The 24813-nt window shown below is 46.2% G+C and overlaps 1 protein-coding gene across 6 annotated transcripts in view; it reads right to left on the minus strand.

Annotated features, from left to right (window-relative positions):
• Positions 1–24813, minus strand: part of LOC144791764 (disintegrin and metalloproteinase domain-containing protein 28-like) — a 3516669-nt gene that overhangs the window by 1337521 nt on the left and 2154335 nt on the right. The gene's annotated exons all lie outside the window — the stretch shown is intronic.

The following is a 24813-nucleotide window of genomic DNA, read 5'->3' on the forward strand; positions in this document are numbered from 1 at the left end:
GGCGGCCTGCCTCTTCTTTTGGGACTCGTAGCAGGAATTTTATTTTTGATCCTTCTGCTCCGATATGGCAATCCAAGCCACAGACAAAACTTCAGCAACAATGGAAGAAACGATCCTAGCAATACGCTACCGAGACCAAATAACTAGAGTCCTCGGATTAGCCCGGCTAAGAGAACTAAGTGGAACCTGGTTTCTTTCATTCAGACCAATCTGGCAAGATTGCATCTTACCTGTGCTTCGATGTCTGCTATGCGGAGAAGAATGCGTGTTGGACGTCTGTCTTACACTACCATCAGCAGTACCAATGGATATCGATGCTTTGCTAGGTCCGGCAACGGCTCATGTATTGTCCCCAGCGGCTACCTATTCTGATGACGGCATTCGTTGAGACTTCACCACTACGAGTAGGTGGCGGTGAAGTACGAGAGGAAAGCAGCACCAAAAAGTACAACCTTCTGTGAGCATTGCTGATCCCGACATCGATGATAGCAATCATTCTCACATGTGCACAATTTCAGCATTTTCGAACTTGGTCGAACTTTCACCTGATGTTGAAGACAAATTTTTCGCAAGCCTGTCTGATATGATGTTCTCCCCTGAACAACAAGAATAACTTTTAAAACAAACGAGCACACAGCGTTCCCTGAACTCTGAATTCGGCCTTCAGTTTTGATAAACAAGATTACTGAAAACAGTTGGAACTATTTATTCCCCTGAAAACGAAATTATTTTTTTTCCACTTCCAAAATATTTACATTTTTTTGGCACACAGTAATCTGCTTAAAGTAGAACTATTCTTAGAGAACAGAGCTTCTATTTTTAGAGACACTAGAGACAATATTTTACCTAAGCCTCTAGCACATGTACAGTATTGTATAAATATGTGATGAAATGGTCTCAACCTTCTTTTCTGTATTCAGAGCCATTTCATGTGTAATTTTCGCAATTCATTCAGCTGATACATATATGCATTTTTCAACTGAATGATAACACTGCTTGAAAAGCTTACAGTACCAATACTCATTTTCGTGTAGAATTGTGGCTCAATGGTTAGAGCGGCAGACCCTGATGCAGAGGTCTAGCCCGGGACTAGGGTTCAATTCCCTGCCTCGGCGGGTCTTGGGCTCAAAATTCCACGGACTTGACAATTCTCGCCTCGGTGCCTATTCCAATCATGGAGTCCCACTCTGCAACTCTGGGCAATAGCTTGCTTAATCTCCACAACGCTAAGTATGCCTGGCCTCCACCTTGGGGGTGCCCAGGAGTGGACACCTCACAGGGAAAGCCAGGATGGGTTCCACAGCGGTATTCGTACAAGCGCCTTGAGACCCTTGCGCTATACAAGTATCAATTTACAATTTTACTGCATACCATTTCGAATGCGATTTATGTATTTTGGGGTGGGTTGGAAAACACACATGCATCGTTATATGTTTAATATTGCTTAGTTTTTAGTAATGATGGACATTAATACGTGGAGTGGGTGTTGTGTTTCTATCTAGGACCCTAATTCGATATTCCCGATTTATGCCCTTGTGTGGTAATAATAAATAGTATCCTTATAAAGGCATAAGAATCATATCCATATCTAGTCATAGCCCATGCAGTCCAAATAGGGCAAGGCTACTCCCATAGACTCCAAGAAAGCACAACGTGTTCTTTAAACAAACCAAGCCTCCAGCAGCCCGGGAATTCCCCCTGCTTTTTTTTTTGATTTGCACAAGAACTCCTGGAGTCCAGAAAGAACTGTTAATTCTTAGTGACGTCCTATGTTCAACCTTACGTCAAACCCGGCACCTTTCAGGTATAAATATACCAACGTTGCCTTAAGCAAACACACGGTGGTTTGGAGCAGAGCCGCTAACTACTTACCCGACGCCCAGCTGATGCGAGAGCCGAAGGAAGCCGCCCCTCCCTTTTGACGCACTGAGAAAGACGCTGTCTTTTTCTCCAGCCGAGAAAATCCAGCTCCGGTGTTTCCAGTCACCCTTGCGGGTTGCTGGAAGATCGAGTCCTAAGAGAGAGATGCAAGACCTCCTACATTCTAGAACCAAGGAACGGAGCTGACTAAACCCTTAAGAGATTTCTTGATTCAGATTCTTGGCAAAAAAACAACTTAACTTAAACTGCAACTTACTTACTCCTTCCCACGTATTAGGCTTAGGTCAGGTACACCGGGGTAGGTGTATATTAGAAGCACCAGTTGAGTATGTTAGTCAATGTTTTTATGTATGTATATATTTTATCCATTTTAAAGTATCATATGGCTAAGAAACCATATCAATGCTTTTACAGTATTATTTCATAATACTCCTTTTACTGTACGCACTTTACTTCATGATAAGTATTCAATTATGGCAACTCACTTCTCTTGCATGAGAAAGAAAACTGCTCAATAAATAACACCTTTTATTGAAAACGCCCGTCTCTCTATTTCTCTGCACTCTGGTGAAACTAAGTACCCACGATTGAATGAGTGAAATAGTTGTCTATTGTTTTCACACGACTCTAGAGATATACTCTTTATTCTGAGGGAGCAAAGTTGTCATGTTTATGCGGTTGTCAGAAGCTAATCCCTTCTTGTCTAAATCAGGAGAGTTAACTCTTTCCTGAATATTCGAGAAAGTTTCTAGTGACCCCTGAGCTAGCTGGCAAAACTAACTAAGTCTAATATAGTCAGTAGAGACCTAGATGACCTCAGTCCTATGTCAACACTGCTGATTATATTATTCCAATGCGCAGAACCTATTGGGAATATAGGAACTACACTACAACATTAGGTTGAACACAGGCTCCTGCAGCAGATGCATTAGTCCACTGAGCCACCAGACCTGGCAATCACACCTCCCGTTTGCCGGATTCATCACAGTGAATACCTCCTTTATTTCTTTAGCACACCTGTGCCTAGAAATATGAGTTGTGGTGACCCTTGAGGGAAAGGATGATTCAAGAACTGTTCTCTGATTGGCATAAGTTTAGTTCTTCCTAACACAATGGGAATTGGCTAACAATGTCACTCCGTTTTTCTGCAGAGGGTTGGCGCCCTGTATCACCGTCCGTCGGGCAGACTAAAACTGGGGGATAGGGTGTCGGCACCGATTCATATCAGTAGGGGGACACGGCAGGGATGCCCCCTATCGCCGCTACTTTATGCGCTGGTTGCGGAGCCTCTAGCCTGCGCCATCAGGGAGTACCACAGTTTGGAGGGGATCAGCTTCCCCTGCTATAAGATAGGGATATCGACGTACGCTGATGACACCTTGCTGTACGTCCGAGACCCGGAGTCGAACTTGACTTCGGTCCTCAGAGAGGTGGTCCGCTTTGGCTCACTCTCGGGTCTGCGAGTGAATTGGGATAAATCTATCGCTTTCCCTCTCACTCCTGTGACATAACCCTTCACTATGGAGTACCCCCTAAGGTGGACCACTGATTCGGTCCGATATCTGGGTATTCAGCTGCACACCGACCCGGAGGTCCTGGTACGAGATAACTACGGCGTGGCCTTTTCTAAATTGGTAGAGGATGTGGACGCCTGGAGCAAACTCCCGCTGTCCCTCCTGGGCAGGATTGCTATTATGAAGATGATCGTACTGCCCCGGTTCCTGTTTCTCTTCACGAATATACCAGTGGTGCTCTCGAAGGCTTTCTTCAAGCAGCTCACGCAAGTTCTCATTCGGCTGGCATGGGCCGGCAAACAACCTAGAATACGGTGGGCGACGCTGATTCTTCCCTGCGAAATGGGGGGTCTGGGTGCCCCTGACATGGAACGTTACTACCGAGTAGCGCAGGCGGCTCACCTGCATTCATGGGTCCACGGCGAAGCACGCACACCGCACTTGATCCTGGAGCGACTGTTTGCAGACCCGCTCCCTCTTCCAGCCACGATAAGCCTCCCACTGGATCGATCGGTCGGGCGACTCGACTCCCTTAAGGCGACCAACCATGCATGGCATGCACTGATACGTGCACGCGACTGTGCAAGGTTATACTCACCTCTGATGCCGATTGAGTGGGCGCTCTGGCTAGGACCCCTGAGAGAGAGAGGCGTTGTTGAGTCCCTTCGCTCTTTGGGAATCGTGAGGATGGAGGACCTGTTTGTTGAGGGCACACTTAAAACCTGGGATCAGCTTGCTCCGCAGACTGCGGGCCCCTCATTGCTCCAGCAATTTCAGTTCCACAGGCTGCGCTCGGCTTACCGGGAGGAGGTGGGCTTGGCTGTGGAGGAACCCGAGGAGGTCCCTGAGCTGACCTATATTATTAAAACTAAAACTCCGGCTAAGCTACTCTCGAATGTTAACAGGTTGGGAGTGGCGCACCAGCGGCTGCTGCAATCTAAAGCCAGAGAGGCGTGGCAGGAGGATCTGCAATCGCCTATAGACGACATCATGTGGCGATACTGCTGCTCCAGCACCCGTAAGATCTCCCTTAATGGCAGGCACAGGCTGGTGCATTTTAAGTTCCTCCAGAGGGTGTATTACACTCCCGAACGACTGCACCGCTATGGCCTACGGCCCTCGGCGGAATGTGAGCGTTGTCGCACTCTGGTTGCCGACTTTTTCCACATGGCGTGGCTCTGCCCCGGAGTGCATGCTTTCTGGCAGGAGGTGTTCGCTGAGCTTGATCAGATGCTAGGGGAGACGCTGCCCCGGGCACCGGCGCTGGCACTGCTCGGTTTTTCTAAGCCACTCCCGCCATCACTTCGCCGGCTGGCCGATATGGCGTTGCTGATCGCCAGGAGAGTTGTGGCGTCCTGTTGGAAGCGTGGGCCGCTCCCCACCGTGGAGAGATGGAGGAGGGATCTGCGGTACTGCTGTACACAAACCGAGTTGTACAGTGAATTGCTACCACCTAGGAGTAGACCGAAAAACTTTTGGGACCTCTATAAGGAATATTTACAGAAGGGGGAGGAGGGAAGTTCGGGCACGTCAGAGGTGGGGGATCTTCAGGAACAAGTTTCAGAGTAGAGGGCTGGACGGGCGGGGGTTCCTTCCTATGGGATGAGGAGTGATGGAGGTAGTGGGGGGGTGCTGGGATAGCCTTGCCGTTTCAAACACGTGAGGGGTGTGGAGGGTGGGCCACTGAAGGGGTTAGGCAATCGGGGATACGGGGTAGGACGGGACACGGTATACACACACCACGTTTATTCTTGTTCAGACCAACTTGGCATTACACGGACACACACACGGGTGGGAGGGGGGAGTTTGGAATAGGGGTTTGGGTAGGTTTCTGAATGTTCTTGTTTCCCTTTGACCTTCCATAACAAGAGACCTTGCCTTCGAGTTTTTATTAATGGGTGGTCAGTTGTCGTGCTGCATTGCGAGCTGCCTCCGAGGGGGAGTTAATACCAACAATGCTGAGCTGGTTCCACTACATTTTGCCGCCGGGCCCCCGGGATGCCGGTTACTATGGCTGTGTAACACTTTTGACTGAGGAGTTATTGAGCTTTGTGTAGCCAAGCAATGTACGTTTGTCAATACTTATGTAACGACGATGACTTTGATGTTAATAAAGGTCTTAAAAAAAAATAAAAAAAATAAAAAACAATGTCACTCCGTAGGGCTTTACTGTGTACTCCATAGCTTCTACTACTTCTCATAATTACTACAGGCTGCCCCCTGTGCTTCGGCGCCGACGCCTCTATCCACCGGCGTTCCGCAGGGCTCTTCACTTAGCCCTCTATTGTTTAATATCTATGTGACTCCCCAGGTTTATCTGGCGGAGTCCTTGGGGGCTAAGGTGATGGCCTATGTGGATGACACGCAGCTTCTGTTCTCCTGGAAACGGGGTGAGGACTCGGTCAGCACGGCGCAGCGTTGCCTTTCAGCTGTGTTTCGCTGGCTGGCTAATGCACAGTTAAAGTGCAACGAAGAAAAATCGGAGGTTCTCCTGTTTGGCTCGTTTCCTGTGGATTTTAGAACTAGGCTGTGGCCGCCTGACTTCCCAACCCCTTTGACTGAGAAGGGTCTTGCCAAAAACCTGGGGGTCTGGTTTGAGGAAAATTTAAATTTTGCAACACAGGTGAAGAAGCTAACAGGGACATGCTTTGGCACCCTGAAATTTCTGAGGAAATTTCCTTCCCTTTTGCCAGGTGGCGCCAAAGAGACGGTTGTTCGGGCTCTGATCCTCTCCCGCCTGGACTATGCCAATGCTCTCCTGGTGAGATGTCCGGAATATCTGACCAGGAAGCTGCAGGTAGTCCAGAATGCGGCAGCGAGACTCCTCATGGGACTCTCTGCTAGAGAGAGTGTGTGCGGATCCATCTTCGTCATCTGCACTGGCTCCCAGTAGAGTCTCGTCTGAAATTTAAAATGCTGTCCATTGTCCATCGGGCCCTGTATGGGTTGGGTCCGCTCTATCTTCAGAAGCGCTTTGCCTTTTATAAACCTTCTAGGCAATTGCGTTCCTCTGACCAACTCTTAATACAGAACCCTCGTTTCAATCGACACAGGCTGGGTGGTTGTTCCTTCACCCGCAAAGCAGGTCTTGCCTTGAATAAGCTTCCACTGGCCCTCAGGAGGGTGTCGGACCCTGTTGTTTTCAAGAAGAAATTAAAAACTTTGCTTTTCTGAGGCCCTGGCTATGTGGTGGGCTTTCTTTGGAATTAGCGCCGGCATACTTTGAGTAGCTGTGCGCTCTATAAATATAGTATAACATAACATAACATAACTCCTACCTTGACGACGGGGAGGATTTAAGCATGCACCTCTATGAAAGATTCAATACTATTCGAAGTGCATTATGATGCAGCATTGGCTAGCAAAGCACGACCTCTTTCACACAATAGTTTTGAACAAAAAAGGATTTATATTTGGCTACTTTTCCTTAAAAGCACTTTATTCCATTGTTAAAATGTCCAGAACAATTAAAAACTAGCAGGATAATCATTTCCTATGACATCACTAACTATCCCAACTACTCCTGAGGTATTCGCTGAAGTAGGAAACAAAAAAACGACAGAAGTGATGCTGTAGTTCATGACAGAGAGATACCTAGATGTGCACAGTTACACTTTAGCACCCAAGGGGGACAGTTGATTGTACAAATTAGATGCAAGTTTATAAAAAAATGGGGTTTTTACATGTCCCACATAGAAGCATTAGTTTTCACCTGGCTCTTTACCATAGTGCATCTTTTAAAAATAGCACCCTCAATACAGTTGGCCCTGTAATTATCCGACTACCTTTATCTTTCGGAAGGATATAAAGAGCAGACGTCCAAAGATGGGCATACATGCTGAGCTGGGCATTGTTCAGGGCTCTCTGTTGTCTTTCCTTGCAAATAGCAGAAAACAACAATAGCTTTGCTGCATTAGTAGTCTACTAATGCACGTAGGCAGCAAATTCTCCTGGCTTGTAATACATGTACAAGCATATGTGAAATATACATTTTATGCACAAATTACAATGGTCAAAACAATGGTACATGTTATTATGTCATACCTTTAAAGCATTTCCTATCCACTAATAAATAAATGGAGCTGTTACAAACTTAAACTTTTTTTTATTTGTCTTTATTGGCAGTTATAACAAGAGACAATAAGGAACATTGATTGGAATCACAATAGACAGTAATATCATCCATGTCATACAGTGTTCAGCAAAATCAAGATCCAAATAAGAAAAAACTTAAGAAAAAGGAGAGTAGATGAGAAGGGAGGGAGGAGATGGGATAATGCAGATCAAGAAAAATAGTAGAATTGGGCTTCCCATATTGCACAGATAGTGAAGTCAACAATCAAGGCCATACAACAGAGCAGAGAAAAAGAAGCAGAAGTCATTGTTTACCATTGGATGAATCCAGTCACAGTAAGAGAGGCAGGGTAATAGGCACTAGCTTGTATATGAATAAGAAGGACATATCATAAATCAGCGTCAGCATGTTTATAGAGGAGCCGTCAGACCGGGCTCCAAAGTCTGGGTATTTGCAGGGGAATTAATTGTGTTAGGTTGTCCAAGGATAGGTTCCTGTGTGAGTAAATACAGTAGTAATGGTTTCCAAATGTCTTTGGGCTGGGATGTTGGGGGCATCTGCTCCCAGTATTTAGCCAGTTGGATCACTGACATAATATCGAGAGACACTATTATGACCTACCAAAATATCGATTACACTAATATCGACAGACTATATTTATTTAAAAAAATACACAAATATCGACACCAAAATATCGTCATACACTGACATCGATATCAGTATTATTGTACACGAAAATATTGTTATACAAAATATCGAACATGTTTAAAAAAGATACAAGGCGTCAATAATATCGATAACCAACTATAGACACCAATAATATCATTAGAACAATAATATCAACATGTTAAAAACATTTGAAAACATACAAAACTGACCCAAAATAATACATTAATATTATTAAACACATACAGCATACAAAAGAAATCAATTAAAACATTTTTTAACACATGTACAAATATTAACATAAAATATTTTTAAATACACATAATTATTTACTATTTAAAATATTATACCTAAATAAAAAGCACATGCTATTTATCATCGAAAACAATATAACTCGCATATAATGTAGTAAACCACTTTAAAAGAAAAAAAAGCAATAACTGACAATTAATTAGTGTTTCTCATATATGGAAAGCAACCACCAAATCAATTAAAACAATAAATATCAACCAATAAAATACATAGACTATTAAAATAAACCAATGAATTTAAAACAACAATTAATTAAACACTATATAAACACGCGACAATTAAGCATTATTTTACACTTCAAATCAAAAAGAAAGAATAAGAAGAAACTCTGCCGGATTGCTGTCAGAACACAAGACTGCATCATAGAAAACTCTGTTTCCTGCTCCACAAAGTAAGTAAAATAACATTTAGAAATTAATAATACTGCTAATTCTCTAAAAGCACTATTTTGAGGAACAAAATAATTAATATATGTTTTTTAAATGTATGCCTCCTCTACATATAATTCAGAAAAGATTCAAACATCTACAGACCACTGTGAAAAATCAAGTTGCAAATAAAGTAAATATAAAACTGAAATAAATTAAAACAATTTGGAAAAATACCCAACATAACTCCAAGCTAACACCAGCCCCCCCTTACTACACAGCTAAACAAAATTATTAAAATTACTTTTTTGTACCAACAAGAATCTCAGCAAGAAAAGCAAAGGCAAACAGTAAAGAAAACCCATCAGCATTTAAAACGACTTGAAATTCAACATTGCAAGTATAAAACTGACAATTTATATATTTTCAGAAAATAAAACAGTACAGAAATATATTAATTTTTCTATAACTTTTCTTAGCATTTGAACCATCACAATTACTGAAGGCGCACAATTCATAACTTCACAAAATGGAACATTTTGACTATGTTATATGAGGTATGTGTACATCCAAGGAAAACAAAGAGGAGCCAAAGTGAACTGGAAATGTAGTAAATGCTATTCTAATAAATGTAATTGGGGATCTACAGCAAAGGAAACAACTGTGACACCCCCTAACATTGCTGAAATTGAAGTTAGAAATGCGTTAGGCAATATAAAAGAAGCTAGCACTAGATCTGAAAAGTCTACCACACAAATCCTGAAAGAAATGCTTCTCAAAGTCTCACAACATGCAACTGGCCAACTGCTCTGCATTGCATCCCTAAAAAGAACAATTGCTAGAACAAAAAAAGCTACTGCCACCACCACACCTGTCCCCAAAACCTTTGCAGAAGTAGAAATTCCCCCAGAAATCCAAATTACCCATAATGAAGAACAATTTCTTCTTTATTATAACAAATCAACAGACAAAAGAATAATGTAATTTGCAACTGCTGCTAATTTAGAAAAACTCCAAACGTGTGACACTTGGACGATGGACAGGACTTTTAAAATATGTCCCAAACCATTTTATCAATTATATACTATACATGCACTATATCAAAACACAAACATCCCTTTTGTATATGCTTTATTACCAAAACTCCACCTATACTGAACTATTGACAAAAATTAAACAAAAAAAAAACAATCGTTATTTTCCCCAAAACATAATCATTGATTTTGAACAGTCAATGATACAGATAATGCTAAAAACCTACCCCCACACAGCAATTCAGGGTTGCTATTATTATTTTAATCAATGTATTTGGAGACACCTCCAAAAATCCGCACTAAGGGGCTCATTAGGATGGTGGATTTTGGCACATTAGCGGTGCTGGCCGTGCGGAACACGTCCATTTCCTTACTCCTGCGACGGCCCTCGCGTCTACCATATTACAATGAACAAAGATAGCCCATTTCCCGTCCACTGCAGAGTATCAGGACCCGCCAGAATTTTTCTTCCGCAACGGTGACGGAGGGAGCCAAGAGAGAAAGATTGTCATGCAGAATGACGTTACGACCGCCAGACAACTCACGATGACTCAAACAGACCATCAGAACGCATCAGAGAAACCATCCACTCGGAGACGGTGGAAGCACAACTGCGGAGATAGAAGCTCAAATGCGGGGGAACCTCCACACGTTCCAGACCGTTATGGATCCAGCTCTTCAAGCCCTTCCTCTGCTGTACCTAATCCACTACCAGCAGATAAGATGCCACCGCTGTCAACACCGCAGGTAAGTAAATAACACTGCATACAACCACAACACACAACTGTTGTGCTGAAATACACTACCTGTCTACATCAGACACCCTGGTGGAGACAGGAACATATCCCCCAATGTACTTACACATGTCCTGCTTGCTAGAAATTGACACCTTCGTATCGGGGTCACCCATCAACATAGAAATCACTGCAATGTCCCGATCATGTCACAGCAGCAGTGAAGACTCGGGAAACCTGCCCACAATGCAGTAGGCAGGGCCGGCGCCAGGCATGGGCAGTGTGGGCAGCTGCCCAGGGCCCCACCTTAACCCTACCCACATGGTGCCCCGCATCAGTTGGTCACAGCCCACAGCGTGCTTCCCACATCCATTTCTTCCCATGCTGTGCGCTCCTCTCGTGCCCCCCCATCCATGCACTATTTAGCAGCCAGGTGTGTCTCGACCTCGCACCTTGCACTCCAAAGGGCAAGGTAGATTAACTGGGAAGGTGTGGGTGAAGATTAACACCGTGCACAGAAGGTCAGGTGCGGGACAACCCTCCTCCTCACACCTGCCTTCCACTCATGTGACTCACAGTGAATAAATCAAAAAATAAAGAGTCACTCTGCACATTAACAAACACAGAACTGTTCACACTCCATGTCAAGTCCCTCAGACAGATCACACACTTAAACTCTGCCACATACACATACCATAAGTCAGCAGCAATGTATGACAATAAATAGACTAGTCCAAAGAGGAGTGCACAGTGCAGGAAAACAATGAAGCAAGCCAGATAGCATTTGTACATGACATGCAAGAGGTGGAACATATCACACTACCCTTAGGCAATCAAATGATACATGGGTGGAACAGTGATTGAAATTAAACTAAAGTAACATCTGTGCAATATCTCTGGGATACTACAATGCAAGCTATGCTTTGGCACAGGAATGATAGGAAGTGTCAGAAGCCATACAGTGACCAGCCCCACATCTGTGTCAACTACCTTGACATGTGTATGCCACCAGCACAACATACATTGCTTATTGTCACACTCCCTGACTGTCAAACCCAAGTTTGACCTTTACACATATCCCTCCTCTACCTATCTTACATATGCACTACTCAACACCTGTGAGAAACACAGACAATGGTGCACATAAGGTCATGTGAGTTTCCTGATAACCAATGACACACCCTGGTGTGTATCTACAAATGTCAGAATCCCACTCAGGGATGTCTGAACCAATGCTGATCAAAAACCAATAACCAAACACAAATCTCACAAACAACATCCAAAGAAGTCGAACATGCTCAGCCATGTGCAGGCAAATAGTGGATAGGCAATGTGACCATAGACAGAACAGGAATACACAACATTTTCACTGTGGCCACATGCACAGACACCATACCCCAGCACAATCAAAAATTACATTATCAAATGCCAATCATGAACACTAACTGTGATCAATAGGACACATCTGCTAACACAGACCTAGACACTACACCAGTTATCGAGTGAGCATGTTGTCAATGTGTAGAACAGCATGCACATGCACACTCCTGACAATTGACAGGTCAAATATAGGAGGACATAGAACAAATGTGCACTCAAAAGTAGCTCATGAACAAGAATCCACATTGCTGCATGTGTCATTCACACAAGAAAAGTACACTACAAATTCAACACACATCAGAATGTATTACAATGCACAAACTACTCACACACAATGTCACATGCAAATACAACTTCACATCCACATACACCTGTCAGTAGAAAGAGCCAACAAAGGTGAAACACTGCATCCATCAACAACAAAAACACAACATATGCACATACCAATTCATTACACAGCAAACTCAGCTGGACATCAGGGGGAATGCACACCAGGCAAGTACAAGGCAACATACACTGACAGCAGTGCATGCACAGTAAGCAGTGTGTGAACACCAACAAAACCAGTATCACACATATCTGAGTGCTCCACCATGAACTTCCATACCACAAATCATCACAGCCCACAGGTCACATCACACTCAGGAAGGGTAGCAGTACCTCAGCAAACAGACATAAACCTTAGCCATCACCCACAGCTGCACAACTCAGTAAAACCCAGATGCATACAACATGACTAGAGGACTTATGCTGGTCAAACATATGCACTGCACCTAAGCAACCATGTTTGCATCAGTATTGGACAGGTGAGGAGTGTACAGTGCAAAACCACATAGAGGATTAACGCACAATGTGTAGGCATCAAAAGCACCTATAGGGGATGGTATGACTCTACATAGCACATACTATACTTGTCCCAAAAATGTGTCAAGTGACAGCAATGTATGAGAAAAGTCACATATAATGTCAGTGTGGCTGAGCAGGTCAGCACAGTGAGCACCAACGTAAATGAGACTCATGGCTGATCAACAAAATACAACAGAGACATTGCAGTGACACACTCTGCATACTCACAAGTGACAGTGACGACAAGTAGGTGTACCCCAGGATTGCATGGTCACACTGTCACACTGCACAGTGCTCAACCTACAACTCCTACATGTGCCCACAATCTGAAGCACATGTCTGATAATGTAAACAAACAGACACTCATTAACTGGATCATACATGTGTGTAGGTGTCATGTGCAGGGGCAAATACACCTCAACACTTCTGACAATGACAGGCCAATCACACTGTATGACTACTCAAGTGCAAACATTCAAATGTACCCATGTGACTATGAAGACAGGCCTACACAAGATGACTACATATCTACACTGCTGTTCACACATCAAGAAAGATTCCACAGATATGACTGACCCTGGTCACCCCAAAAGTTATCCTGTGGATAGAATTCACCTCTGTTGTGGTACTGCATCCTAATATGACATGTCTAAAATGTTGCAAACCTGACAATAGAATGAATATGATAAGAGTAGATCATCACAAACAACCATCATTGCACCCTCAAGCCTCAGAGTCAAGAAGCACAAACGTGCCTGTAACCTCTGGCAGCCTCTGAAAAAGTAAATCAAGTAATTGCCAATGTGAATGTGGCATACAGAGCATGTGTCACATGAACATATACCCATAGATTAAACTTTTTATTTAGCTAGGGCAGCGACAAAGCAGACAACATGAGTAACAATCTTTATTTCATAATCTCCACGTAGGCATCAAAAGTGCAAAACATCAAGGCCATTGGCCGGTCCAAATTTCTAGTACGTACATGTTTGCATGAGAACTTGCACAGGAAATGAGCATCAAAAGTGCAAAACATCAGGGCATCAGGCAGTGCAAATTTACAGTCTGCACATGTGTGCATGATAACTTGCTCAGGAATGGGCAACAAAAGTGCAAAACATCAAGGCCATTGGCCAGTACAAATTTCTAGTGTGCACATGTGTGCATGAGAACCCACAACTGAAATGGGTAACACAGTTGACTGCCATAGGACTCACCACAGGTCAGGGGCCTCGAATGGGCAGTTCAGGCACGGCTGTGAGAGAAATGGTTGGGGAGGGGGACTTGGCTTCAACTTTGGCTTGAAGTTGAACTGGGAGGTGGCTAATTGGCGGGGTCAGTTAGAGGACTGGACGTGGGAGGGAGAGAACTGGCTGAGGTATAGGGATCCATGGATGTGGGAGCATGAGGGCTGCTTGGAACGGGTGGAGTGGTGGCACGTGGAGGTGGTGACATGCTATGTGGAGGCTCAGGGTGAATGTTGAGGGCTGGGTCTCAACTGTTTGGGGATCTGATATCCTACAAGAGTCTTGGGCGGAGTGGGAAGTGAGGTGGGCACAACAGCCTCACCACGTGGGATTTTGCTGGACCCGGTGGTACGCTGGGTGTTGCCTTGCTTTTTCCTCTGCATCCCCTGTTTCTGAGCGAAAGCCCCCACTTTGCTCTCTTGTTCCTGCTTCACGGGGGTGTGGGTGGGAGTTGAAGTTTTGGGTGAATCTGCCTTCTGAATGTCTTTCGACTTAGTAGTGGCAGGCACCAGGTTCACAGCAGACAGGGCAAGTGTTTGTGTGTCTTTGGGGGTCAGGTGTGGCGATGGGAGTTCCCTTGGATGGTGCTGATTTTGAGGCAGGTAATGTGGATGCGTGCTTCTTTGCCCTATGTCACTGAGTGTCATGTGATGGGCTTTTTGTTTTGCACTCATGTGTGCCCGCTTTGTGTTGTGGTGATGGTGTCTGTGGTCTGGTACGCTTAGAGTGCTGTTTTTGTGTGCTGCGTGTTCATGACTGGGTGCCCGAGGGCTCTGGCATGTGTGCACTCTCATCAGGTGGTGCCGCTGGCAGGCTGGTTGCTGAAGGGACCGGAGCTGAACTGGGAGCTTGGGACTGCTGAATGGCTGCTGTCACTGTGGAGGACAAAGACTGGAGAGTTTGGAGTAGGCAACCCACATCGGAATGAATGCCCTCCATGAACGCAACAACCTGTGCCAACTTCTTTTCATGATCCTGGAAGGCATTCAGGAGAGCAGTCTGACCGACAGACAGCAGGAGCAAAATGTCTACCGCCACCATACTGAGAGCAGCAGGGGAGACAAGGGCAGGGGCAGCGATGCCTGGGGGAAGGAGACTCTACCCATCCTAGGGCTGAGGGCACGGACAACCCTTGGGGAAGCATCTGGGAGGATGGGCACTGGACGGGGTGTGGTGGAAAAAGATGCAGATCTTGAACTTCCTTTGTCCGCCAACACAGAGGAGTCACCACTGGAGTTTGAAGATGTGGAGGTTGGTGTTTTCGGGCAGGAATCATCAAGGGCACTCCTGTCCCCCTCCGAGGCACTGGTCCCCTCAGTGTCACTGAACCCCTGTGTAGCAGTCGTGCCAGTAGCTTCCATACTAGTGTCGGTCTCCCGTCCTTCCCTGCCCTCGGTAGATGCTGCAAGAGACAGAGACATAGGTTCAGTATAGTGCCATACACACACACATCATATGCCAGCAAAGCATCAAACTTTAAAATGACGCTCCCATGTTGAACTCCCCCATGTACATTCAGCATATGCTGCATTTATGCAATCATCAGATGATCTATGGAAACATGCATAATTGAGGGTAATGCTCCACGTGGCGTTGACACAGCCAAATAGCTGGGCCTGTGCCCCCCCCTGTAACCACACATATTATTGTTTGTAAGCATACCTACGTGCCTGTATGTGAGATATCTATACATCAAACCATGTTGTCTCTGTCACATATGGAGTCTTTTTAAGGGAACTACACAGATACAAACTCCAATATGTCCTTTTGCAAGGGCTACAAGCTCCTGATATCCACCATGTTGGGCTTCAAAGCACACCTACAGTTGTACATAGGTGTCAGCTCTGTAGATGTTACAATTTATCTGTTGTGCACAGTACACATCTATGAATGCACACTAACATGATTCTCACTGCTGTTCACTGCCAGTTGATGTCTATGACACTCATACTGCAGTATATGTCACAAGGCCACATCTTATCTGTCAATGAAGTGCCAATGAGCACTACTGCCCGATGTAGTCAGAAACACAAATCACTTAATAATGTGAAGAGAATGCAACACCTTCATAGGTTGTGACATGTCACATACCAACATGCCCACAAGTCCCTGACAGTCCCTCATTGATCCAAGGCAGGATTGTGTCTGCTATTGATGATGAAGTTGGTGGGCACCATAAGGACAGCTAATGTGTGACAATGCCTAGGGTCTAACAACTTAAGCATGCACTGATGCACAAGGACAACCCTCCACAATGCACACATACTGAAGACTAACACTCCATAGTGCCTAAACTATTTTGCAATAGCCAGGATCTGCTACATTACATTTGAAACACAGAGTCTAACCATCCCAGTCATGTTGCCAATGTGCACAAATGGCAAAGGTAAATTAGCCAATGCATCCCTGCAATCATCACCATCTACCCATTCAGCACATGTGTGCACTTGTTGTCAATAAGACAGGTCAGTAAATGTCTTTGTACTTGTATAGCGCACAGCTACCCGCAGTGGGTTTCCCGGCGCTTGTTCGAATACCGCAAGGGAACCCTTCCTGGCTTTCCCTGTGAAGTGTCCACTCCTGGGCACCCCCATGGTGCAGACCAGGCATCCCTCGCGTTGTGGGGGCCGTTGTGGAGACTAAGCAAGCTATTGCCCAGAGTTGCAGCGCGGGACCCATGATCAGAATAGGCGCTGAGGCGAGAATATCCGGTCAGGGGGATTAATGAGCCCGAGACCCGCCGAGGCGGGAATCGAACCCTGGTCCCTGGCCAGAGTTCTGCATCGAGGTCTGCCTGCTCTAACCATTGAGCCACACGTGGCCACTGACACATCATCAAATGAGCACACTATTGAGCTAGCCACACAGCGCACCCAAGTCTGACAAGTGTACTGGGCTATCTACTTCACACAATGGATTATCCTTTGTAGGACGGTCTCCGTTCAGACAACAATCATGCAGTGTGACTTTTAAATATTTCAAGATTATTAAATGTGACAAGGTTCATGGGTTGTTGACACATATGAAACAAAATGTACAAATGCAGAGCAGCTGCACTCAAGACAGAGGCCACTTAGAAGCCATTGCATCACACTCGAGACATCACAGAGCTCCGCAATGGCTCAGGGTTGGGATACATGCAGTCACTCACACGCAAAGTCACACTTTGCACAATACTCACCCCCAACTTGCTCCTGATGGGCCCTCAGGTGTCCATCCTGCTCTGGCTGTGTCACTGCCAAGATGCGGGCCATTAGTGGTGTCATGCTCCTGCGCGCCAACCTGCCACTTACGAGGGAGCACCCCTAGCGTCATCACTGCCACGTTTTTGCTCAGCTGGCAGATGTCATTCCACCTCTTGTTTACTCAGACATGAGTCCCTTGCTCACTGCTCCATCAGGATTCAAGCAAGCCGGGCCGACGAGGCTGAAATGCCAGAAACCGGTCCCCGGTAGCTTGTCTCCTTTCTGGTGAAGAATTGGCTTGGTAGTTTGGTCTGCCCTGTTCCCATGATGCACTGGGCCAGGGACAGACTAATTTGCATATAGCCAGGTTCTGAGCTGGGATGGGGCAGTGAGCTAAATAACGGTGATGGATCAAGCCCTGATCTTTGGACTGGGTAAGAGTGGTCTGCTTAATTCAGACACTCTGTTCATCACCACCCCCTTTTCTGAATCGTTTTTGGCCACTATAGGTGTGGCAGGGTATACTCAGACATGAGTCCCTTGCTCACTGCTCCATCAGGATTCAAGCAAGCCGGGCCGACGAGGCTGAAATGCCAGAAACCGGTCCCCGGTAGCTTGTCTCCTTTCTGGTGAAGAATTGGCTTGGTAGTTTGGTCTGCCCTGTTCCCATGATGCACTGGGCCAGGGACAGACTAATTTGCATATAGCCAGGTTCTGAGCTGGGATGGGGCAGTGAGCTAAATAACGGTGATGGATCAAGCCCTGATCTTTGGACTGGGTAAGAGTGGTCTGCTTAATTCAGACACTCTGTTCATCACCACCCCCTTTTCTGAATCGTTTTTGGCCACTATAGGTGTGTCAGGGTATACTCAGACATGAGTCCCTTGCTCACTGCTCCATCAGGATTCAAGCAAGCCGGGCCGACGAGTCTGAAATGCCAGAAACCGGTCCCCGGTAGCTTGTCTCCTTTCTGGTGAAGAATTGGCTTGGTAGTTTGGTCTGCCCTGTTCCCATGATGCACTGGGCCAGGGACAGACTAATTTGCATATAGCCAGGTTCTGAGCTGGGATGGGGCAGTGAGCTAAATAACGGTGATGGATCAAGCCCTGATCTTTGGACTGGGTAAGAGTGGTCTGCTTAATTCAGACACTCTGTTCATCACCACCCCCTTTTCTGAATCATTCCACCTCTTGTGGCAGTGTGTATGCCATCAGTTAGAGACACCTAGAGCCCGCAACTTGCGTGCAATGGCCCTCCATATCGCCTTACGCTGATGGACCGTAAGCTGCAGGCATGGGAGACAAGAAAAGGAAGTTTCAGTGTCACTGTGTTCTGTACCACTGTGATGATGGACACACTACATGGCCATCTCATACATATGCAGTGCCAGCACAGCAACCAATGTGAAAATGCCCCTCATCTGTGATGCAGTATGTGAGTGAGAACAGAAAACAGTAGTCCTAGACACTAATATTGAATGTTACAATAAATGATAAAGGTATTTTATAATTCTTATGTGATTAAATCCTGCAATAGAAAAAGAGAAACAACAGCCAAATACGTTGGGTGTTTGCACTTTTGCCTGTCTTCTATCTCCTAGTAGTACACAATGCTCTCAATTCCAAGAATGGGAATGTGTCATACTTGGATGCCAGTATGGTACTGTCATCTGGCAGGGACCCACTGGTTCCTGGCCTTGAAGACATCACTAGTCTGGTGTGGTGTATGCACCTACCTACTCTAGTGTGGCCTACTAAACTCTCTTGAGTTGTAGAAAGGGTGTGCTAAGCCCTTGACACACAACTCTAAGTTCAGTAGAACATACTGTATTTTAAAATTGTATTATATGTACCTCAGGTACCTTTTGGTGGTTTTCAGTTAGTCACTCACTTGAGATTATCTGGCAAAACAATGGCAAGCCTGAATCCCAACCGCTGCACACTAATGTGAGAAGTTGGCCTGGCATATGCTGTCTTCTAGTTATAGTGGGTACCTCGCACTAGTCCAAATAACCCCTTAGAGGTAATAGGTTAAAGACAACCTTATTTGAAAGCTATCCTAGTGGTAGCTATGGAGAGCAGCCTTCAGGGTAACTCTTGAAGGAATGTAAAGCAGTTTGTTTTACCAGTCTATAATCTCTTGAATGGCTAAATGAAAGGACAACCACACCAGGAATATATGTAAAATATATGTATTTATTCTAAACACATCCTACTAGTCTCTTTATGAAGCCTCGCAGAAGTCTGGAAATCCACCTCCTGGGCTGCAATTTCAGTCGGATGCGTCTTTGGTACCTGCCAAGCAGGGGAGTAACTCCTTTACTCCAAGGGAGATTCTTCAGTCATCTAGTCGTGTAGATCATCAAATTTCCAGGATATCTATAGCAGAGTTTTGTCCAGATGTAATCTAAAGTCCTGTAGCCAGGGGTTCCTTTCTTATACCCAAGGAAGGGGTTGGACATACTCTGGGAACCCACCTATGGGAGGGTTTAGAAAGAGGGGTGGCTACACCCATTTCCTTTGTCCAGTTTCGCGCCAGAGCAGGGGCTGGTAGCCCCTGCAACCGGTTTGAACTGGGCTATGCACAGGGACACCAAATGTGCCCCCAGTGCAGACTTCAAAGCACTCTTGGAGTGCACCCACCCAGCCCCAATACACTAAAGCCTGTCTGAGAGGTGGTTACACCTTCCTGTGACAGAAAACCTATTGTCCAGGCCTCCTCTGCCAGAGTTTTGTCCAGCAGCAGGAGGCCAGACTCGTGTCTGTGGCTGCAGCATCCATTTGGTGAAGCCTGGGCTCTTTTAAACTGGTAGTGGGTTTACCGGTGTATACATGTCTCTCCCTCTAGAAGGGTAGAATTCTACCCCCACCGCCAGGACTGCCTGGGGTGGGGTAGGATTCCAAAGTGTTTGGCACAAAACACAACATGTTTCCATGCAGCCATTCCAAAGTTAGCATTTACTGTGGGTATAATGCACTTAAGAGCATATGGTCTGGCTGTATCACAGAACAGCCCAAGAGAATAGGTTCCTAAGGCTGCAGAGGGGCCCTGCTCATGATTCGGCACCCTCTCACACAAAACCCAGCACCCTGCCTTCAGGGTTGATAAGGCCTGCCATACGGGTGACTGATAGTGTAGTGATTTAAGGTAGATATAGATAACCTATATCTAAGTAAGGGGTGCATGCACCACCTTGCTCAGGCTGCAGTAGCAGTCCTGTAGTGTCATTTTGGAAGGCTTCCCAGGGGTGGCATAATACATGCTGTAGCTCCTGGTAGGCATCTGTGGTACCTATGCCCTAGGTACCTAAGGTACCATATACTAGGGACTCATAAGTGTACCCCAGTAACCAATTTGGAGTGTACCTAAAGTACTTGGAATCAATTTAGAGAGGAAGTAGCTAGGCTGGGTCCAGGACCTCCAGCTCCTCTGTGGTGAATGGACGGGCCCTGATGTTCTCAGTTCTTGCCATCACTGGGTCCAGTATACAGGAACAGGGATTGTATTCAATAACTGGGATCGCAGTAGTGGAGCACACCCACCGCAGGTTTCAAAACTGTATTGCACTACCGTGATCGCGGTTCCCATTGGCTGCAATGGCATTTACATTGGCAGTGTCACACCGCGGGGTCCAGGCGGTCTCTAGCGCAATTTGGTATATTTCAATTGTGGCCAATGACCGGGCCCGCAGTAGCGGAGCACTCCTACCGCAGGTTTCAAAATTGTATTGCACTACCACAATCGCGGTTCCCATTGGGTGCAATGGTATTACATTGGCGGTGTCACACTGTGGGGGCCAGATGGTCCCTACCGCAATTTGGCATTTTCCAATTGTGGCCAATACCCGTGATCACGGTGGCGGAGCATGCCTACCGCACCTATGGACACATTGTTCTATTGCATTGGCACTAGCCAATTTTCATCAATAAACACTATACCTTTACAATGTTCTGGCACCTGTTTACAAAGGTAAATGCAAGTGTGACATTTAAGTTACTGATGCCCACACATGCCATGTCAGTGCACATGATTATATGCATTGTCATGTACTTCCTCACATGTCACATATGATATTTGTGTGCATGTACACAGCTTTGGTGTGTAATGGAGTGTCATATTTGTGAACATGTCAATGTGTGAGATGGCTAATCAACCCACAGAAATGATGGACTGACCACACAATGTGCCTATTTCACTATGTACATTGCTGTTATCAATTTGATAGTTGATCAGCTTACACACACTGTGCTCATTGTGTAGAAAGGTTGTGCTCTGTGTGACTTAAGCAAGAATGAGAAGTCAGCAGTGTTGCTGTTTGCCACATGTGCTGTGTCACCTACACCCCAGGCTGGTGACACAAGATGTAGGAGTATACCATTCACCATTCACATAGTAAGATTCTGTTTTGTAAGTAGTCATAGTCAGTATGTACATACTAACCACATGTACAACTGCATGTGACTTGTGCATTAAGCTGTTGTTACAGTCTAGTCAATGTTGGTGCTGTGTTAGTCAATATGTAAGATGTTTGACACATCTCATTGGTGAATTAAAATTACATGTATCCTATTTCATATTATGTAGGAGACATACCAAATGCGCATAGGCCGTTCCCAGTGCTGGCGAACATTGAGGATGAGGATATCATAAGGAAATTCCATCTGGGCCGCCTTACCCTTACCCTTCTAGACCTATATGGTTTCCCACAAGGAAACTGGACCAAAATCACTGCCGACCAGCTCATCTCCTCACTCAGCAACTCCATCCTGTACACCGCGGAAGCCGACGCCCCCAACACCGCCACCCAAACTCTACACGGATGGATCACCGACTGCGCCAACACCATAGCCCCCCTCAAGAAGAACAACAACACACACTCCAAGAAGGCCAGATGGTTTACTCCTGAACTCCGAGAGTCCAGGCGCACCTGCCCCCACCTCGAGAAGACTTGGAGGAATGCCAAATCCACAGAAGCCCACAACAACTTCAAAGCTGCCACCACCGCCCACCACCAGCTCATCAGAAACATGAGGAAAGCTGCAATTGAAGACAGTATCTCCACACACGCACACAACAGCAAAGAACTCTTTACATCATCAAGGAGTTTGCCCAACTTGCCAGCGAGTCGACTGACGTTCCCCCCTCACAAGACCTCTGCAACAAACTCAGCGCCTTCTTCCACCGCAAAATTAAGAACATCTACGACAACTTTGACGAAGACAACTAACACATGGAACCCCCAGCAACCACCCACAATGCCTTGAAGCCAACAATTGACAGCTGGACAACCCTCACCACCGAAGACACACTGAAGACAATGAAGTCAATCCACTCAGGGGCCTCCACGGACCCCTGCCCCCACCACATCTTCAACAGAGCCACCAACACCATTGCATCCATGCCTTGCCACACCATCAACCGCTTCCTGGCAGACGACTCTTTCCCCGATGACTGGAAGCACGCAGAGATCAACACCCTCCTGAAGAAGCCCTCGGCAGACCCCACCAAACTAAAAAACTACAGACCCATCTCCCTGCTCCCGTTCCTAGCGAAAGTCATTGAGAAAGCCATCAACAGCCAACTCGCCACCTTCATTGAAGAACACAACATCCTCGCCCCTCACAATCCAGCTTCAGAAAAACCACAGCACTGAAACCGCCCTCCTTGCCACAACAGACGACATCCGCTTCCTACTGGACAAAGGAGAAACAGTAGCAATCATCCTCCTCGACCTCTCAGCGGCCTTCATCACGGTATCCCACTGCACCCTAATACACAGACTCCACGACACAGGTATCCGAACAAGGCCCTCAACTGGATCTACTCCTTCCTCTTCATCAGAACGCAATGGGTCAGACTCCCCCCTTTCCTCTTGGACCCTACACCAATCACCTGCGGAGTCCTCCAGGGATCCTCCCTCAGCCCAACGCTCTTCAATATCTACATGGCTCCCCCTTGCAACTATCGTCAGAACCTACAGACTCAACATTGTTTCATACGCCGACAACACCCAACTCATCCTCTCCCTGTCCAACTAAGCCAACGCAGCCAAACACAACTTCCAAGAAGGCATGGAAGCTGTTGCCAAATGGATGAAAAGCAGCTGCTTATAGCTCAACACTGACTAACAGAAGTACTCGTCATGGGCCCACACCCCAATGCCTGGAAGAACACCTGGTGACCCACCGCCCTCGGCAGCCCACCCGCCCCCATGGACCCCGAACGCAACCTTGGAATCATCCTAGATTCCGAGCTCAATATGGACCGCCAGATTACATCCTCCTGCTTCCACAACCTCTGCCTCCTACATAAGACCTTCAAATGGATCCCCCTCGAGCACAGAAAAACCATCCACCACACCCTTGTTATCAGCAGACTCGACTACAGCAATGCACTCTACTCTGGCATAAACAAAAATGTCACCCACAAGCTAAAAAAAAACAAGAACACCGCCACAAGACTGGTCCTCAACTTACCACGTCACTGCCACATCTCCCAACACCTGCGCACAAGCCACTGGCTCCCCATCGAGGCAAGAATCACCTTCAAGATCCTCACCCACACACACAAAAACCTCCACAACACCAGACCAGCATATCTCAACAGCCGAATCAACTTCCACGCACCCCAAAGAACCCTACAATCAGCCTAGCTCTCCCACGCTGTGGTTCTACTCACCATAAAGACCAGATCAGGAGGCCACTCATTCTCCTTCCTCGCGGCCAGTGCATGGAACGCCCTACCTCTACACCTCAGGCAGACAACATCACGCCCCAACCTCAAGACCTGGCTCTTCGACAGACCCCCTCCTTGATGGATTGAAACCTGCACCACCCCTCCCCCCCAGCACCTTGAGACTCTTACGGGTGAGTAGTCGTGCTTAACAAACCCATGATTGATTGAATGATGTGGTCAGTTGGAGCCCTATCTGAGGCCTTAGAGAACCTATCCGACTGCTTTGACGCCAACATTTAAAGAGATGGCGGCCCTGCATTTCTTTGCCACTGGTTTGTTTCAGTACACAGTGGCCAGCACCAGTGGGATGTCTCAAGCTATGTTCAGCATGGTGCTACGTGATGTCATGTCCGCAATTTTGACCTACAAGAGCCGCTAGAGCCACTTTCCAAGGAGATATGAATTGGCAGGTGTGAAGGGTGATTTTTATGATCTTGGACACATACCTAATGTGGTTGGAGCCATTGACTGCACACACTTTGGCCTAGTTCCACCACAGGCACGTGAGCACATCTACCGGAACAGGAAGCATTTCCATTCCATTAATGTGCAAGTGGTATGCCATGCGGATATGATTATCTCCCATGTCTGTGCCAAATTTCCCAGTTCAGTACATGACTCCTACATACTGCGTAACAGCATCATCCCACAATTGATGGCAAATCTGCATCCGGAGCGTGCGTGGCTTGTTGGTGAGTATGCAGAGTCAAGTAGTGTGCTATATGTTTGACTTGCTGTTCTCAGCTACTGTTTCTATTACAAAATTGGTCTGTGTATCTCACACCTAGGTGACCCTGTGTATCCCAACCGGCCTTAGTTGCTGAGCCCACTGAGGA

The sequence above is a fragment of the Lissotriton helveticus genome, chromosome 11, assembly GCF_964261635.1.
Source record: "Lissotriton helveticus chromosome 11, aLisHel1.1, whole genome shotgun sequence".
NCBI lineage: Eukaryota > Metazoa > Chordata > Amphibia > Caudata > Salamandridae > Lissotriton > Lissotriton helveticus.